Genomic DNA, 15,000 nt, shown 5'->3' with positions numbered 1-15,000 from the left:
TTAAGCTACACTGAATATTCCGCGTTTCATCCACTCTAGGATTCCTCAGGCAATATATATATATATATATATATATATATATATATATATATATGAATTTATATAAGCAATATGTTGCTGTAAGTGTTTACATAGAATAGGAAAACGTTTATTGTTCTACTGCTGATAGTAATAATAAACCGGAAGCTGGAAATTTTAGTAATACTGCAAACATCTAATCTCACGCCCGTAAAAAGGAAAAAATACACAGAGAATATGATAATCAAAGGTTAATGCATTTATTAAAATAATTGAACAGTAAAACCCATATTCCATTTATACTGATTATTCGGGATAATGTTGGTGACACGTAGAAAATGAGGAAAATGATCCAAATTATGAATGTCTTAGATTGTTTGTAGGTCGATGAGATATTTTTTGTTTGTTTTATGTATATTCTTAGGAATGTACTCACTTGTATAATACTGATAGTCTATATATATATGAACAAATGATTAATAAAACATGTTAAAAGACATCTTGAAAAAGAGTTAAAAACATATTTAATTTTTATAAAGGAAGCACAAGATAAGTGGATAGTCCTTAATCCGCGGAGTTTCGAAGAAATACTCTCCTTCTCATCAGAGGGCAGGAATTAGCAAAATGCAGGATCGGATTTTGCATATAAAAGTATTTAATGAAACTACAAGTAAGTCACAGATCTTACTTGGTTTAAAAAAAAGGGTGAGGTAAGGGGAACAGGACGCAAAAGAAAAATGTTAAAAAGATTTCACATGAATGGATAGTCCGGTCGAATTTAAAATTTCAATCCAATGGGTAAATTCCAAATGGTCCAAAATAATCCAAAAGGCAGAGTTCCTTGGTGAAAAGCGCAAATGGAATGAATTCCAAATCATTAAAAGAAAAGCACTGGAGAGAATAATTAAAACACGTCTGTCAAGGCTGGATGAATCAAAAAAATTCTATATTCTATAATTCTATATTCTATAATTCTAAATTATATATATATATATATATATATATATATATATATATATATATATAAAATGTCAATAAAGGACCAAAATAATTGTTCGCTTGTATAGTCAATAAAACTTAACCTTTTTTAGATAAGAATGAAAAAAAATGTATTTATAGTTCTAGTATTGTACTATTAGGCTATTTAAATGAAGTGTGTGCGTTTTTTAATAACCATATTTAAGTACAAAATTAGAAAATTTGTTACAAAATCAGGGTAATTCTTTTTTGGCACGGCAGCACGCCACTTCGCCAAAAAGTATACCACGCGCCAAATTTCATTCCGTCATAAAAACAACTTTCTACAGAAAAAGCAAAAAAACAAACTTATTTTTACATTTTTATCTCGAAACTGATTTTATACCCGATGCATAATTTTGATTTTTTTAAAAATAATTAACGCGGTTTTTCATAAATATTTTTTAATCTTATTAGCTAGGTAAATGTCTAAACATTATTGTAAAAATAAACTTTATTCTATTTTATTCCTTAGAAAAATATTCAGTAGTACGCCACACAGAGATTTTTATTAAAAAAAATAGTTTTGTTTTACAATCGAAAACATTGACTTCACCTCCGTTGTTGTATTTTAAAAATAACTATACGCGGTTTTTAATATATAATTTTATGCTTATTAAAAATGTAAAAATAAGTTTTTTTTTATCTGTAGAAAGTTGTTTTTATGACGGAATGAAATTTAGCGCGTGACGTGTGTGAGTTATGATTTTGTAACAAATTTTCTAATTTTGTACTTGAATATGATATATAAATTATTCAAACACTAATGTGCTTGAATATATGGTTAAGTGGCATTTAGAACTGCTGTAAAGCTTCACCGCTCACTCATTTTTCGACCAAATTACAAACAATTATTACAGTTTATAGATCACCTGTTTCGCTATATTGTGAAATAAAATTCAATTTTCGTTTAGTAAAACAAAATTTATGATGAATTTACTGGTATTCAAAATCATAAAAAAGTAAGGAAGTGAGTGAGGTTTTTTTATAACCGGTTGCCAGAGCAACCACCTCGCTTAAACGACTACGGTTGCAACCAATTCACTGCTGTCGCGAAAAGAGAAGTAGCAAGTGAAACAAAGAGAATGTATGAATGAAAGGGAGATAATTCGGGGAATTTATTGAAAGCAGACGAGTGCCGCACATTACTACTACATATGTGTATGTTATGTTTATATCAGGACTGAAATTAAACAAAAAACAAATGAATTTACTAGAAGCCTGGAAAAATCATGGATCACAATAGAAATATGTGAGCATGAACAGTAATATGGTTAAGCTTAAACAGGGAAAATAAAAGGACAAGATATTCTGGTAAAAATATAATAAATTCATAACTTAAAAGATTGCAGCATTAAGACTTTTAAAAATTCAATTTATAACATTATATAATCAATTCTTAATGCTGGAATATTTAAAGTTATCAATTTACTATATTTTTAATTTGAACTTTATATATATATATATATATATATATATATATATATATATATATATATATATATATATATATATATATATATATAGGGGAATTGGATCTGTGGTAAAATTTGATTCGGTTTAGCCGGTAAAAATAACTGGTACTTGTCTACAATTGGGCCTATAAAATTTTATTTTTCAAGAAAAATCTTTAAAAATCTTTATGATGTATGTACCTGTCAGCGCACGAAGATTTCATATTCCAAAAATCACGTAAATCGATCAAGTACATTTTTATTTAAAAAATCAAATATTATGACACATTTTATCGGAGAAAAACTTTACGCCATGTTTATTTTGAATGATACGCTACTAGCGAACCCTTTTGGGAATCACGAGAATGTATGATCAACAAGGACAGACAATCGACTTTATGCACCCGTTTATGGCCACCTGTTTGGGTGCAGAGGAGTGGCAACGAACAATGAACACAATTTTACGTGAAATGAGCATCCACACGTTGACCCCCCCTCCAACAAAAGTCTGTGTTTACATTTTTGCGTGGCGGGGGGGGGGGGTCGAGACACGTAAAAAAGATGGCAAAACCCCTTTGTTTTAAACAAACAGGTGGCCATAAAGTGGGCGCTCATTATACGTTAAATTATTATAGAAAAGAAATCCCCCACCGTTTTAAAAGTAACATTTATTCACATCGTGGAAACTACTTGTTTGCTGGAATAAGTGAAAAGTCGATTGTCTGCCCTTGTTGATCATACATTCTTGTGATTTCCAAAAGGGGTCGTTACTAGCGTATCATTGAAAATAAACATGGCGTCAAGTTTTTCTCCGATAAAAAATGTCATAATATTTGATTTTCTTAAATAAAAAAAAATCTAGTTGATCGATTTACGTGATTTTTGGAATATAACATCTTCGTGCGGTGACAGGTACATACACCATAAAGATTTTTAAAGATTTTTCTTGAAAAAAAATTTTTTATAGGCCCAATTGTAGAGAAGCACCAAATAACTAATGAGAGGTTGAAATTTAAAATAAATTGTAACTTGACTTGTGTAAGTCAACTTGAAGTGCTCTTGTACGCATGCGTAAATATATATTTATATGCTAACGTCGGTTAAATTTTAATCGCTTTCAAATTCATCTGAAAATAGCTCAAGCAATAAAAACTAAGGCTTAAGAGCTATATGTTTCTATTTCGAATCTATCTAATTTTACTCAGGTCATATTTTCTACATTTTAAATCATCACTATAAATTGGGTACAATATAATAATCAATACTTTATTAGCTCTATAATAATAATATCACATCTGCATGAATTAAAATACATTACATAAAATGTCATGTATCGATTTTCAGTATTTACTCCATCAGTTTTCAATACAAGATTAGAGCTATATAGTAAGTTATAAAACTATATATGGCAATTAAGCTACACAGAATATTCCGCGGTTCAGCCTCGAGAAGATTCGTCATGCTATTGCATAGAATTTATATGTGATGTTTCGTGTGCATGTTAGCCAATACAAATGTTTTTTTTTTTTACATGGAAGTCACCATTTATCAAGGCCCGGAAGCCACTCGGGGATAAGGGTTATTGCGTGTACAATAATCAATGAAATAGTATCGTAGTAATCATTAGTATTGGAGATTTGATAAAGTGTCTTACTTAAGGGGGCGGTTCATCAGAAATTTGTTTATGTTGGACTTGAAGACATCTAAGTTGTAGTCAAGTGGGAAACAGGCAAACGGGAGAGAGTTCCGCAGGCATGCATTTCTAAGAAAGAAGTTTTATTCATGAAAACTACGCTTTGATTTAGGCACAGATAAAGAGTGGGGAAAATTAATGACAGTAGTTTTAGTTAGACATGTGTTTATCATGAAAGATTGGCGAGGGGGGGGACCAGAGGTTGGAGCTCAGACGAGCACCTGCCATGGAAATAACGATAAAACAAAGAGGCTCACAACGTCTTTTCTGTGGGAGAGAGGTTGCAGGGAAGAGAAAAGGGCATCCCCACTAAGCCATGAAATCTATTTGTACCCTGTCATAGCAGGATAGGCTGTTTTTAGCACTCCAGCCCAGACGTGGCAGCAGTACTCCATCCTTGGACGTATTTGGTTTTTATACAAATAATGTTTTCCTCACGTCCATTTTTGTTGTAAATGGTCGCGCATTTCTAAGGTAGAGGTTAAGTAACCCTGTAATATACCTGATTCTTTATTAGTTTTAAGCAGGAATGAGTCATCTTTACTTTGTGTGTTAGAACATATCCTAGTTTTAATCTATACATGTTTAAATTATCTGTTTACTTTAATCGTTTTTACTGGTTTATTTATTAATTATTATTATTCTGATTGTTGTTTTTGCTATTTCATATATTTATTTACGTGTTTATTTATTTTCTGTGTTGTTATGCTAAGGTAACATTTATTTTGCGTATGCATACGTTTGCTATTTCATTGCTGCAGTTTAGTAAATTTTGATGCTTAAACATTTAGGATAACTAATTTCTCATTCAGACATAGTCTACACACATTGTCTAAATTCTCACCACGACTATTGGCAAAGAACAAGAAGAACAAGAAGGCACGAAAGATAAAGAAGAAAACGTGGGAAAGTAGTAGTAGTAGTAGTAGTAGTAGTAGTAGTAGGGGGAGGATGAGGAGGATGAGGAGGAGGAGGAGGGGTGAATAGTAGTAGTAATATGGGCGGTTCCAAAAATAATGTATCCTATTTTTAAAAACTAAAACAAAAGTTTATGAACTACAGAGACGGGAGTGGTACCATTATAACAAACGACCTTCTGTGCTCCGAGATTTATATATCTACATCGTCATCACTATTCCCAATACTTCCGGAGCGAGTTTTGTCACTCACATCTCTGTCGCCACTCTGAAATCGACGACCCCATTTCCTAACTGTGCTGACATCATTTGCATCGGCTTCTAAAACTTTCAGGAAGCGCCGGTGAACGTTGATCTGTTCAATTTTATCTGAATAAAAAAATTCAATGACGTATCTCTGCTTCTGAATCACGTCCATGACAGGGGTTGCTTTCTTAGAGTCTCACACCTTAAATATCTGCAACATAGAAATAGAACTTTTAGTTTATGAATGCAAATGTTTAATCATCAGATTAAGGCAATTTGCAATCTCATCTGATCCATTCGGGTGGAATGAAAAATAGGAGACATTAGTAGTAGCTGCTGAAGAACAAGAAGAAAAAGAAAAGAACGTAAGAAATAGAAAAAGGAGAATCAGTAAGAAACATAGTAAAAGACAAGAAAAACGAACAAAAAAGAAGACAAAGAAGAAAAAGAAGAAAAGAAGAAAAAATAAAGAAAAAAGAAGAAAAAAATAAAGAAAAAAAATGAAGAAAAAACGAAGAAAAAATGAAGAAAAAAGAAGTAAAAAATGAAGAAGAAAAAATTTAAAATACCGAAGAAGAAGAAGACGCCTACAACTCTAGGACAGTAAGAAACATAGTAAAAGACAAGAAAAACGAACAAAAAAGAAGACAAAGAAGAAAAAAGAAGAAAAAAATAAATAAAAACAATGAAGAAAAAAAATGAAGAAAAAACGAAGAAAAAAAACGAAGAAAAAAATGAAGGAAAAAAGAAGTAAAAAAATGAACAAGAAAAAATTGAAAATACCGAAGAAGAAGACGCCTACAACTCCAAGATAGTAAATATCAAACTGATAAAAATGACAGAAATAAACGACGTCTAAAAAAAAAAAAAAAAAAGACTGATGACATGACCTTAAACAATATTCCATGTGTATAAAAGCAGACGACATTGCAAATGGAAACGCAAAAGGGCACGCGTGATTTGTAGGGATTTAATCAAATGATTCGTTTGCTTCTCCGGCCACTTTTTATGCTGGGCGACATTTTTAGCCATCCTTTTTTTTTATTCAATTTCCACTTGTCCAATGTTGATCTTCTTTTATTCGCCTTTCTCTCCATCACTTGAACCTACTCCATTATCCAACATGGCGGTTTTTGCATTCTCTTGCATCCGGCTATTGTTTTGTTTGGTCTGACAAAATACAAAAAAGTTCCTTTAACAAAAAAGCATATGTCCTTTTCAGGTGAATTCTGATCTTGTATGAATACTCTTTCTATAAAAGGGTTTCTTTCTTAGAGATTTGTAGCCCATAGGGCTTTCACGAAAAGCACAATAAAAAAGAAATCAGTTAATTTGTATACGGTTTTTTAAGGTTGAACCGCGTACAAGTTTGTTGAAAATTCCTGGTTCAATTTAAAACACCCTCTAAACTTATGGCGCCTTCGATTACTCCAGAACACTGAAACACAACGTTATTATATTCCCTACCTTAGAACATTCGATGCTTTAAATCTATGTCGAATTTGTTTTATTTCTGGCGATAATTGCATTTCGGTATGGATTACTCCCCCTAGGAGTTTTTTGTTAGAAAATTGACTAACTTACATTCTAGTCACCGCACATTCTAGGAACATGGACGAATATGTGTATATGGACATTAACATATAAATATAAACATAAGTATATATATATATATATATATATATATATATATATATATATATAAATATATATAAAACTCAAATGACCTTGTAACGGGTGTTGTAACCCAACATCCGGTTGCGCATGTGTACATAAACAAATAATCAACGCGACAATAAAACATATTGTTTTACTGTGTACGTTTTCAGCGTCCCAATTGTTTATTTTTCGCGTTTAAATTATCCAAATAAACAATTGTTATTACTTTCTGCATTTTATTTTACATCGTTCATTTCCGTATTATGTTTAAGTTATTTTAACGCAATTTTCTCACAAATATATCTACTTTAACCTGTTGACAACCATAAGAGCATTTTATAACGGCGATTTACCCACAGCCTTCATTTTTTAAAAATTTATTCTCCATTTATTGTACACCTTTATTAAAAAACATTCCCACATTTTCTTCTACACTATCAATATAAATAAATAACCTCGAAAATATGTTTTTCTTTTAAATTTACGTTACAGATAAATAATCAACGCGACAATAAAACGTATTGTTTTACTGCTTACGTTTTCAGCGTCCGAATTGTTTTTTTTTCGCGTTTAAATTAAAAGATATATCAAAATTTGAATTTAACTTTAAGTATTATGGTGTACATTTACCTATAACTATGGCAAATCACGGATTAGCATTGTCAGAATATAACGATTTCAATCCTACCCAAATCAGGCCAGAGGATTACTTGGCAAAATGTGGTAAGACAACAACAACTATGGAAGGAAGTCATTTTAACCTCATCTTCTTCTTCTTCTTCTTCTTCTTCTTCTTCTAATTATATTATTATTATTATTATTATTATTATTATTATTATATATTATTATTATAGCATATACAATTACATTTAATTGGAACACGCCGCCATGTCATGAAGTTACAACAACTACCTTAAAATAGCAATACCTGCCACAGACGAAAGTGCCCGCCACTGTATGAGAGTGACTGACATTTAAAGACAAGCGATTTGCTTAACAGTGCTCGCCAGTCCCATGAAATGAAAATAATCATAGTCAATTTCATATCATAGTAGTGAAATGAATCCTAACACTGGTCATGATCGACATTTACAGATGAAACCCAGCGCAAACGCAATTATCTGCCTCAATTTCCTTTATAAGCAGTCTAATGGAAGCTGAAAACACTAATGGCAACGAGTGGACAATGCTTACGCCGGGAACTTACTGTGACAGACAGTCAAGGTTGACCAGTAAACGCCTCAATACAGTATTATCTACCAGTCTATATTATCTACCAGTCTACCATCTATTGGAGGCCGCCAATGACTGATACCGTACGCTGGGAACGACAGTTACAGTTGTATTTACAGTGTCAACCAGTACACACATCAAGGTCAACCAGTACACACGTCAAGGTTCACCAGTACAGGCGTCTATACACCACTCGCTTCCAGTGATCACCACTCCCTTCCAATAGAGGTTAACGTTTACAGTGGCTTCTAGTGATATGATATGCTTCCACCGGCCTACGCCGATACATAGATCCTGCTAGTTATAAATTAATTAATACTGTAAATTTTTATTTTTAATCAATTAAATTTTTATTCTTAATCAATTAAATTTGTATTTTTAATCAATTAAATTTTTATTCTTAATCAATTAAATTTGTATTTTTAATCAATTAAATTTTTATTCTTAATCAATTAAATTTGTATTTTTAATCAATTAAATTTTTATTCTTAATCAATTAAATTTGTATTCTTAATCAATTAAATTTTCGGCACTTGTACATTTTTGCTATTTTGGACGAGTTTTTGGTTTCATTTCTAAAGAACTTCTTTCAGAATATGGGGAGACAAAACACGAAAATTCTATCTTAAATTGTCAGTTTCCTGTAACTTTTAAGTAAAAATAAAGTAATGCAATATCACAAAATGAAACATTAATTATCGGAATATTTAATTAAAATAAAGTTAAGAAATTTCTGAAATGAATTAAAAATGTCTCTCTCTCTATCTCTCTCTCTATCTCTCTCTCTTTTAATTTTCTTATCAATTTGTTCTAGCTGGGGATGGGGCAACTTACCGGATGCTAGACATTCACCCGCTATCTCATAAATTCCGACCCAGAGCTTTTTAAACACTCTAACCTTAACTTTAAGCGCAATTGTTTGTATCTCTCTTGCGTTTGGTTCATCGGGTATATTTGTGAGGTAGTTTTTAAAATTATTTTTATCAGTTCGGTTGCTCCAGGCCCAACCTCATTCGAATATCTTTGGAGAAGCTATGTACAACCAACAAGAGTTGATCTGAACTGCCATACAGTTTGAGGTCATCTATGAAGTGCAGATGGTTGATTCTTTTGTTTGTATCATGGTTGTGGTCCTGTCTCACATTGTAGACACTCCAGCTTTTATTGAGTTTGCTTAGCGGACCTATCGCCAAACAAAATATAAAGCAGATAGGCTATCTCTTTGGAAGAGTCTTCTTCGGATATTAATGTCAGGAACTGTTATTGTGCCATTTGTGTGCCTTAATGTCATTTTTTTTTTTTTTTTGCTACATTTTATATGTATTGATTACTGGGGAGATCTTATCTAAATCAAGTCCCCGCAGTAGCCACTTATGTGGCACGCTATCGTTTGCTTAGGTTCCTCTGCCTTTTTCTACAGCCTTCAAAAATGACCTCATTAATTAATAACTGGTTCTTGATGCTTAAACAGTTTCTCATATATATTGCTCTTTTTTTCCAGGTATGCTTTGGAGGAGAAATGCTGATAGATGCTTACTGCAACCAATCAAGTGAAGATCTTTTCGGCGGTAGTGAAGCAATAGATGAATCTTATGGCGTGGTGTTTTACTCTGAAGAGGTCAGAGTGAGAGACAATGTCGGCTTTTTAATGTGGAGTAAATTCCGACCCTCTCTCACATAGGATAGGGGGGGAATAATAATAATAATAATAATAATAATAATAATAATAATAATAATAATAATAATAATAATAATAATAAAATCAATAAAATTAATAATTAAATGAGAATAAAAATAGGCTCAGTCCTAAAGGAAAACTGTCTCAATCCCGAAGGAATTCTCATACATAGACCGAGGATAATATCAGAGCAGGTACTTAAATGTATGTGCTTTTGGCTCGAAAGTCATTCTGTGTGTATTGATAACAATGACAATATTTATAAAATAATAATAATAATAATAATAATAATAATAATAATATATATATATATATATATATATATATATATATATATATATATATATTTATACCACAGGCCAACAGTAGCTTTTACATGAAAAAAACATGTGCATAAGGGTACAAATACATATGCACATGTTTTTTTTTATGTAAAAGCTATTATTGGTCTATGGTATAAATATAAATATTATTATTTATATTATTATTATTATTATTATAATAATAATAATAATAATATAAATAATAATAATAATAATATTATTATTATTATTATTATTATTATTATTATTATTATTATTATTGAATTAAACGCTTTTACGTTGCAGCATTTCAAAAAAAAATATTTAGCAAAAAATAAATAAATAAAAAATACAATCTTCCACAAACGGCTAAAATAATCCACGTGAACTTTTTTGAACATGATTGCTAGGAATGAACGCTGTCCCACTACAAATTTCCAGTTCTTTCAACGGTTTTCTTTTTCTTTTTCATTTCAATACTTTTTTGTGACCAAGAGCGGAGGTCCGCTTGACATAAAAAATAACAATAAAAATATTAAATACAAAAAGTAACATCGTTTTTCATGCTTCAAAAACCCTCATAACCTTTGAATTATATATACATATATATATATATATATATATATATATATATATATATATATATATATATATATATATATATATACTGGGGAACCGTTTGTTAGGAGTCTCGAACCCAACCCTTTATTATTATTACGGAGGTACCGTGTTCGGACTCCAGCTAGGCTTTGGGACATAGTTGCTGATTCTCTGTTTTGAATGTTACTTTTTCACTGCCTTCGTTCAGGATTGAACTCAGCACCTTTGGGTAACTGTAAACTTTTATACAACATCTAGGACCACTCGGCCAGATGTCCTAGTGGAAAATGAGCAAACTTAAAGAAACAGCTCACATGCTCGGACATAACAACCTACTGAGCAAACCAAGCATAGAGCTGAATGAAATTTGGACACCTCTGATAGAGAGAGAAAACCTTGAATAACAACATAGGTTTAACATTAACAAAAAACAACTAAGAATTGTCCTAGCTGGAGTCCGAACACGGTACCCCCGTAATAATAATAAAGGGTTGGGTTCGAGACTCCTAACAAACGGTTCCCCAGTTCGATACAAAACACCTGACGAAGGCCGGAGGGCAAAACGGCCGAAACGTTGTGACAATAGCAACCAAGATGAGGAAGTCAGTCCGACAATCTCAATCAATGAAAACACCTCATCTCAAAAATACAGACAATTAATATAACATAACGTTTGTTTTATTTTGAAATATACATAGTTCCCTGAGTTTTACGCTTTAATAATTTTTTTTTTAAAACCCAAATCCGTCGGTATCGTTCCACACTGTATATTACTACTGCTTAGGATGAGTGAATACAATCTTATTTGAACTTTGAACTCAAGAAAATTGCATCAAATTGAGTCAACATATGCCATCGCTGTTGATCTTTTTTTATATAGGCATAACCACTTATCAAGGCCAGCGACCACTCGAGGATAGGGGTTAAAGAGTGTACAGTGGTCAATTGGGCAATGTAGTAATCGTTAGTAATGGAAATTTGGTAAAATTTGTTAACTTAAGTGGAACGCCTCATCAAGAATTTGTTTATGTTGAACTTAAAGACAACCATATTGTAGTTAGCTGGAAAGCAGGAAAACGGAAGACAATTCCACAGGCGTGCAGTTCTAAGAAAGAAGCTTTGTTCATCGAATCTACGTTTAGGTTTAGGCACAGATAAAGAGTGGGGGAATTATTCATAGTGTTTTCAGCTAGACGAGTATTTCTTGTGAAAGTTTGGCGAGGGGGGGACCATAGATTGAAGCTCAGTCGAGCACTTGGCATGAAAATAACGATAAAGCAGAGACAGCTGAAGTCAGATCTACTGAATCACACCAGTTTCTTCCTGTTACAATCAAATCTCTCTCGAGCATCCGTTTCAAGTCCTTTTTGTCCGTTGTTTGGTCAGCTATGGGCTCTAGTGTATTATTTTTAGGGATATGGAGTACTGGGGAAAAGGGCGGAGTATAGAATTGTCGCATCTTTTATGATATACAGTAGAACCCTGGATACGGTGACTCCCGGGATACTTTTTTTTTCAGGTTACGATGTGGATTACAATGTTTTTCCGGCCCCTTGTTATGGTATTTACCCCGCCTTACGGTGTTATTTATAATGTTATTTGATTATATACATTGTATTATGTACGGTACTGTACTTTATTACTAATTTTCAATATGTACTTTATTACTAATTTTCAATATGTACTTTATTACTAATTTTCAATATGTACTTTATTACTAATTTTCAATATGTACTGTATAAAATTGTGCTGGGGTTCCGTCATACGGCGATTTCACCTTACGATCCCAACCCTGGAACGGATTAATGCCGTATCCCGGTTTTCTACTGTATTTTAAATCAGCAAGACAAAATGAATGCATTCTTAAACCAGAAACTACCATACATTAGTAAAACACAATCCCACCCAAAAAGACACATTTAGAAGTGAAATCAATGTAATTAATATTAACCTTTACATCTAATAAAAACGAGTCGAGCCTCTCCTTTTTCTACCAGGCGCCATTAGAGTACTTGGTTGGCAATTATCTCTGGCGCCAATCTTTGGTTACGTCCGAACCAGCCTAGACGTCGTTTGCAGATAATTGACGTTACTACCTGCTGGTTATTTTTTTTAATTTTTTATTTTTTTAAATTACATTTTCACCCCAAACAAGGCGCATTGCCACTTTGGTGTAGGGGGCTACTATCAGGGGCAGCAACTACTGGGGCACTATGTTGGGATTTGGGCAGCAAGACATCGGTTCACGTTGCACTTGAACTTCTGCATGTCAGTACAGTTAGGGAAGCAGGAACTTGGAATGGAATTCCAGAGTCTAGCGGTTCTGGGGAAGAAACTACTGGAGTAGAAAGATCTTTTACATCTTGGGATCTCAACTGTGTGGGGGTGGGATTTAGCTGCCTGTCGGGTTTGCCGAGTCTGACTTCTCGCTTCGTAATTCGATCTCTCTATTTGATCCCTAGAATTTTAAAAAGACATTTGGAATCAAACATATCTAATTTCTTTTCTGATTTTGAGTTTTTCATATTGCAATGTGGACAAGGCGTTGCTGTTAGAAATTTTTGATTTAGATTTGAGTGTGAATTTTTTTGTTTCACCAGATCTTGCAGGGGTGGTTTATACTGCTGAGGCCTTACCTGCACTGCCACTATCATGTCGCCTTTCTTGTTTACTATTGCTAAATATCAAGGAGATAATTTCGTCAATGAATTGCTTTCACATATGGAATGAACGGCCTATTTGCAAAGAAACAATTTTTCTTTGTATTTCTCCGCAGTGTTTTGCCGAGCTGTGATCTGTCGCAGGTTTTGATTAGTCGTAATCATTAGTTACGACGGAAGGAACAATATTTTACTTCGAAGCGATAGATGAAAGCAGCTGTCGGGGAAACAGAAGAGGTCGATCCGTTTCTCCGGAAAGCAACTATTAACGTCCAAACGAAAAGGAAATAACCCTATGTGCTGCAATTGGTATATCCAGGCTTCATTAGATTTTTCCAAACAAGATTGATACGTATTACTTCGATTGTCCGGATTATTTTTCTCGTCGTAGTTTGTTATTCTCACAAAATTTCGGCAGATGTAAACTCCAACCTTCTAAAGGTGTATCATAAAAACTGGCAGGGCTAACAGGCGTTGTCCGGTGGCTATAAAAAACGTTCTCTCTCTCTTTCTCTCTCTTTCTCACTCCCTGATTTTTCCGTCCTTCTCTCTAACGTTTTCCATCTACTCCACCTCTATTCTCCTCTCTGGTTTCAATGTGCTAAAAATGATAATGTAATTCATGTACCAAAACGATCACTTTTAAATATGATCTCATATTTATTGATGTTGGATAACGCCGAATAGAATAAAACACGACGCCATTTTTAATTCCAAGAAATTTCGTTCTTCCAACCAACTTTAACAATTGTTAAACTATCGTTAACACAGCGGAGTCTGCATTCATTTTTTTTTTTGGACTGTTATCCCCATCTTCATAGCTGTTGTAGTTTCATAACTCAAATAAATATATACTCCTATAAATTTGTGTGTTTTCTTTTCTGTATTGATATCCATATTACCTCCCTCTTTTCTGTTTATTTAGGCATTTATTTGATTCCCAACGAAAGCAAATTTTACACACGATCGTTTTTAATTTTTTTTGGGGGGGAGGACCAGCTCCCCTAAAACAAAGGCATAAAGGGGGCACTGACAAAATAGTAATGGTCTCAGTATGAAAAGTTTCCCCTACATTAATCAAGGACTAATTAACTTAAGTAAATCATCCGAACAGAATATCCAGGCCCGAAGGCCAAGATCAACAACAACAAAAAAAAAAACAAGCCTTTTTTTATTTATTTAGAAAGAAAATGCAACTATGTTATATATGAGTCGTGGAATTGCATTTATCTACAAAAGATCCAGATAATTTGCATATTCCTTTAAACGTTCATTTTATTTCATTCCCTATTAGTTATTTTTCGTTATTTTATGGGATGATCATCTTTAGTTAACTATTACTTGTAATTATATTCATGTAGATATTCTACATGATTTATACTTGCGTAATATTTGCGTAAAATGTTATAGTAAACATAAACCTCTTTCTATATATATATATATTCATGTATGCGTATATATTTTGTTTAAAAAAAATTGCCTACCAAACTCCTCTGTCAGCTTTTACTTTACAGGCATAAAAC

Source organism: Euprymna scolopes, chromosome 31 (genome assembly GCF_053919585.1).
Source record: "Euprymna scolopes isolate OS-2025 chromosome 31, ASM5391958v1, whole genome shotgun sequence".
Classification (NCBI taxonomy): domain Eukaryota; kingdom Metazoa; phylum Mollusca; class Cephalopoda; order Sepiida; family Sepiolidae; genus Euprymna; species Euprymna scolopes.
The sequence above is the reverse complement of the archived record's forward strand: the minus strand, read 5'-3'. Positions refer to the sequence as shown.